Source organism: Cydia strobilella, chromosome 10 (assembly GCF_947568885.1).
Source record: "Cydia strobilella chromosome 10, ilCydStro3.1, whole genome shotgun sequence".
In the NCBI taxonomy this organism is placed as follows: Eukaryota; Metazoa; Arthropoda; class Insecta; order Lepidoptera; family Tortricidae; genus Cydia; species Cydia strobilella.
In genome coordinates, this window is record NC_086050.1 from 13,882,785 (window position 1) to 13,888,913 (window position 6,129).

Genomic DNA, 6,129 nt, shown 5'->3' on the forward strand with positions numbered 1-6,129 from the left:
ATTCCGATATGTGACAGTTTCTTCTATAGGTTCTATGAAATACTAGCGTTATCTAGTTTGCGTCGGAAACAGCGACATCTTTGAGGTAATTTGGACAACAAACTAAAACTTGTAAACTAAATACTACATATCGGCTTGAACATACTCCCGCCTAAAATGACAGAATGTCATTTCTTTCTAAAGTAACATTACTATGACAAAAAAATATCTTCTCCTCGATAGATCGTGCATATAAACTGTGTTCACTTCCACTTTTCTTTTACTCGATTTAGAAACTCGGACTGCCAGGGCTTCCAGAGACAAATTCTTCATATTGGATGGTTTACTTCAGCGCCGAGGTTATTAGAGCATTGTTTAGAGGCAATGAATCGCGTGTTAGACGAATTTTGAATCTTCCTGTCCCTGTGTCTCACGCTTTTCTTTTTCCCGCACAAAACATTCCCAGTAGACCAGCAGTTCGACGCTATCTCTCGATTCTCATTCTCTTCTTTTAAGACTTTTTTTCGTACAACTCTTCGCTTGTCTCTTCTGTCGCATGTTTCTCTACCTCTCTGAATTGTAACTTCTTTGGCATGTGAAAGTTCGATCTCTTTGCACGTCTTCGTGAATCTCGACTTTTCTCTCTCGCTTATACTCTGGTTTAAAATCTCTGTTCGTCTCCGTATCTTTTTTAGGTTCGTGCTTCGATTTTTCCCTCGTTTTTAGGGTTCTGTACCTCAAAAGGAAAAAACGGAACCCTTATAGGATCACTCGTGCGTCTGTCTGTCTGTCTGTCCGTCTGTCTGTTTGTCCGTCTGTCACAGCCTATTATCTCCGAAACTACTGGACCAATTAAGTTGAAATTTGGTACACATATGTAAGTTTGTGACCCAAAGATGGATATGTATCGTAAACAAATTAATTTTAAACACGGGGGCCACTTTTGGGGGGTAAATGAGAAAATTAAAAATAAAGTTTATCAAACTATATCGTGTTACATATCAAATGAAAGAGCTCTTTATGAGAATCTCAAATATATATTTTTTATAATTTTAAGATAAAAAGTTTAGAAGTTATTCAAGAAAATAGGCAAAAAATGACCATTCCCCCCCATTATCTCCGAAACTACTGGGTCATAAAATTTGAAAAAAATACACAAAATAGATCTTTACCTATAGATCACCGGAAAACCTATTAGAAATGTGCAGTCAAGCGTGAGTCGGACTTAATTACTTAGTTTTTGATCCGACCCCTACGGGTTTTTTAAAGACATGTCACATAAAAATACGTTGTTTAAATTGTGTAATGTAAGTACGGAACCCTTGGAACGCGAGTCCGACTCGCACTTGGCCGGTTTTTATATCTCGCTTGAATTCTTGCTTGTTTTCTATCTCGTAATTTGTATCTATGCTTTTCAACTCTATGTTTTCTGAATCTTTTTATTATTATATTTGGATTATTATTATTCAGCAAGTTATGTTTAGGTATAAGCAGCATTTTTATCAAGGTCGAGTCATGAGGAATTGTAAGCATACCAACCAAGCATTTGCTATGCATTTAAACGGTGCTATTTGGTGAAATGGAACTGCTCCTGAAGACCAAATGGAACTTCCACGACAGCTATTTCAGGTCTTGGGGCCAATTGTAATTTTTATAACATGCCCTATGTTTTTAAATAATATTAGGTAATGTTATTTCAATCTTTCAATGGCTATTGAAAGAAATATATTAAACATAAAATTAATCGAGAAAATTAGACGTGACCATATACGATAAAAAACAAAATGCATTGATGCTCTAGAATTAAGATCAAAATGGAAGTAGGCCGGCCACGTGGCAAGAATGCACAAAGAGAAATGGACTAAGATCTTCACGCTGTGGTCTAGGCCAAAAGGAACGAGAAGACAGGGCAAACCAAACGCTCGTTGGGCAGACGATTTACAACGTAAAGTAAAGAACTGGCAAGAAGTAGCTCGTCAAGACAGAGCGAAATGGCATAATTTGGAGGAGGCCTTTACCCGAGAGGGGTCCAAACCTACTTAGTTTTAAATACATATGTATAGATCCAATTAATGATGTTATGTTAAGTGATTAGTTTAAAATTAGAACTCTATATTTATATTTTTTTTGTGTACCTATAGTTTAAGTTGGTTTATGGAATAAATGGGCTTTTTATTTCATTATTTTATTTATTTCAATCTGTTTTGTGAAGTCGGTTTTTTAGGGTTTCGTAACCCGAAGGTAAAAACGGGACCATATTACTAAGACTCCGCTGTCCGTCTGTCTGTCACCAGGCTGTATCTCATGAACCGTGATAGCTAGACAGTTGAAATTTTCACATGATGTATTTCTGTTGCCCCTATAACAACAAATACTAAAAACAGGATATAAAATAAATATTTAAGTGGGGCTCCCATACAACAAACGTGATTTTTTTGCAGTTTTTTGCGTAATGGTACGGAACCCTTCGTGCGCGAGTCCGACTCGCACTTGGGCGGTTTTTTTATTAAAGGTTATCAAAATTACAGCATAGCAAACAAAAAATATTATAAATGCGTTGCACAATATTTAAAGTCATCTAACTAATTTCATGTTAGGTACAGAGGTGTCAAGCTGCAGAGATAACTGAACCCTCCTTGCAAATAAGTTTCTATGCAGGCTGTGATACAAGGCATCTTACGCAATTGAGTAAAGGATGACTCACGTTAGGCCGGGCCGTGTCCGGGCCGGAGCTTCCGGCGCTTACTTTTCTATGACATGACAGGTGATCAACTGATGCTTTCCATAGAAAACGACGCGCCGGAAGCTCCGGCCCGGTCACGGCCCGGTCTAACGTGAGTCATCCTTAAATTAGCATCCAAACATAGAACCATCAGCAAACCCATTTGACTGCATCAAATGGTTTATGTTTAATTTATCACGCTTCCCCTAAATTTCCCCTTACCTTTATCACATTATTACCGGCTCGCCCTAATCGGGAGGAAACGTCATATCTCGTACCGACTTTGCTTTCCTTTCTGCAGTTCTATTCTCTTTGATTCTACGAGTGCGGAGTCAAACTCTCGCTCGAACCAGCGCAATATGACCTGCGGCGGCGTTCACGCAAATTCTTCTGTTCTTCTGTTTCTTGTTTATGTGTGTTGTATATGTGTGTATTGTTGCAAACGAATAAATGGTTTATCTATCTATCTATCTATCAAATTCTATATCTGCGAATTTTCTTGATAAAATGAGTGACGATCGAAAGTAATGCAGCTGCACTTGCCATTTAAAAGTCACCTTTATACTGGTTTACCCTGACCATAGACTCAGCTATGCGTAGTCTGCGACGGGGAGGGACCCTTGCACTCATCTCTGTCTAAAACCAAACGGCCGCATCTGACATGATACCTTTTATAAAATCTTACAATCTCTTCACTTTCGCTGCAAATAAAATACTGAAATCCAGCCGTAACGTTCAGTCTTTCCCTTTTGAGTGCCTACCTGACAAGTTTGAAGAGTTACGAGCTTGTCTAATATCTATTATTATTAATTAAATTAATACGCGAAAGGCATTATATCACACTTTTACATAGGGTGAGTAAAACAAACAGGACTGCATTGCTACAAAGGGAAAATGCGTGCACAGAACACAGAGATACTTAGGTACTTGCGCCATCCTAAACTAAGTTCAGTCATTATATGTATTATGAGAAGTTTTAAAATGAATTAGAAGCATTACGAAAACATATTCGTCCTGTGCAAGGCGAACTTCGCTTATGTACCCGAGTTAGCGGAAGTTTACATTCATTCATTCATTCATGGCGGGAGCATGAATAATGCCGATCGTGGAACGGAAGCTTCCGCGAAACCGGTCACCGCTCGTGACCGGCGCCTTATCGCATTCGTGTTTCAGCCAGAATTTTTTTCACAACTTAAGACAGTCATTATAGTTTTACAGTCGACTTACTGATAATCATAATCATATTTAATGGTAATATCATATTACATGTCAAAATAAATTTTACACTTACTTACTGTTGTACATATGTACTACATAATGTAGATAATTAGGTATTTACAATTTAACACCAAAAATACAGTACAACAGTAAATATTTTCTCTTATTCTACATCAAAGCGACAAAATAGCTCGTTATGATTGTAGAAAGCCTGCTCGACAAGCCAGTTTTTCAGTTCTATTCTAAATACTGACGCCCTAGGAGCAGCAATTATTTCGCTTGGAAGGTGATTATAAACCTTGCGACCCATAGCGTGAGCGAGTTTTTTCGATTTGGCAAGTTTGAGAGGTACGAGGGGTAGTTTTCCGGCGCGCGCTTTGGGTTTCGTGGTGGATTCTATTTCACCTCGTGTGGTCACAGCCATTTGTAGTATTAAAAGTGAAGGCAGCGTTGAAATACCTAGGCTCTTAAATATTGGTTTCACAGAAACAGTTTGTGGGACGCGCGCTACGCACGTACTGCACGCTTCTGAAGCCGAAACACTCTCCCACTCCGCGGCTCCTGCCCAAAACTCAACCCCGTACTGCAGGTGCGCGTGTACCGAAGCGAAATAGCAAGCACGGACCGTTTCCGCTGGCAGGACTCGTGATAGTCGTTTTAACGCGAAACATGCTGTAGCGAGTTTACTGCACACCTTATTGATGTGATAACTCCAGGTGAGGCCACTGTCAAATCCCAAAAATGTTGGGTTAGTGACCTGTTCAATCACATCACCCTGACAACGATCTCATTTGGCGTCCAGAAAGATCAAAATTAATGAGATGTGTTTTTTGAGTGTTTAGTATGAGACCACTATACTATATACTAAACCAGTTTGCTATTATTGCGGCCGTCACATTCAACTTCCTTTCGAGCTCCTCGTGTGACGCAGCGTGCACAACAACTGCAACATCGTCAGCGTAGATGAAGCTCCACAGCCAATAGCATTGGGTAGGTCATTCAGCAGCAAGGAGATAAGTATATTAGATACTGACGAACCTTGAGCGACGCCCTTGTTTTGATACCTTTGTCATTTTAGCAACTTGTATTATTTGACCCCTGGGGTACCTACCAATTATTAGTACCTCTCTTGGAAATATAGTTTGTCAATTTGGTTTGACCAACAACAGTAAATAATAACGAAAAAAACTATACTCATCCTTTTCATTTGGGTGCTAGTACTAGTGTAAGACAAAGATAGTATGATTCTCTCTGTCTATGTTTGAAATGAGACAGTCCTTTGACAAACTATACCATGAAACTATTTTTTAGCACTGTAGTTCGACTGAAAGGGTCAACATTTTTACCTGAATTTTTTTTTTAAGTATAAGATGTAGACAACATAGGTTTATGAGTAGATATTGTTAATATTCATTAAGGTGACACCTAATATTTGGCCAGTAAAGTATTAGGTACTCATTACATTTATGACAGAGTATTATAAAAAGCATAGTAAGTTTATGACTTATACAGATTTTGTATTAACTCAACAACGCGCCATTTGATAAAATCGCGAAGTTCCGTTAGTTTAAGGTACCTATTAAGTAAATAGAAACAAACTAAACAACAGTGTAAACCACAGCAGCTTTGGCGACTATCGCATAGCATCCGCAACCTGCATTTCAATGGGTTAAAAATAGGGCAAAATGTGAGCCTAGATACTTTATGTGCAGCATTATTCTTTTGTGTTCTTCAGGAAACCATAAAATATGGCGTCTTGTTCATGGCCACAAATCAAAAAGGCTTACCTTCCATCAAGTATTGTTTTCTACAGCGGAAAAACAAATGGAATAACTCTATTACTGGTGACCAAGGGTCATATTGGCATAGTTTTGCTTTGAAAAGCCGCACGTTTTAAGTTTGTACACCTGTCTAAAGGAGTTGTTTATATGTTTGGTTTTGGCTGTCGTGTTGGTGTCCATAAGTCTTTGTATCATGTTAACACGGCAATCATGAATTATTGTTATGGAATCCGTAGAAGCCATTAAAAAAAAGTCGTGCTAATTTTTTTCCCACGACTGAGTTCGAAAACCGAGAGATGGATTTCATTGGCAGTTGCAACATGTTAGTAACTGCACTCTAATTGTATTTTTTTCGTGCAGTTCTCATAATAGATGCTAAAATGCAGTCCATCACTCTCAGCCCCGAAATGTAAAGATCCACCCTAATAA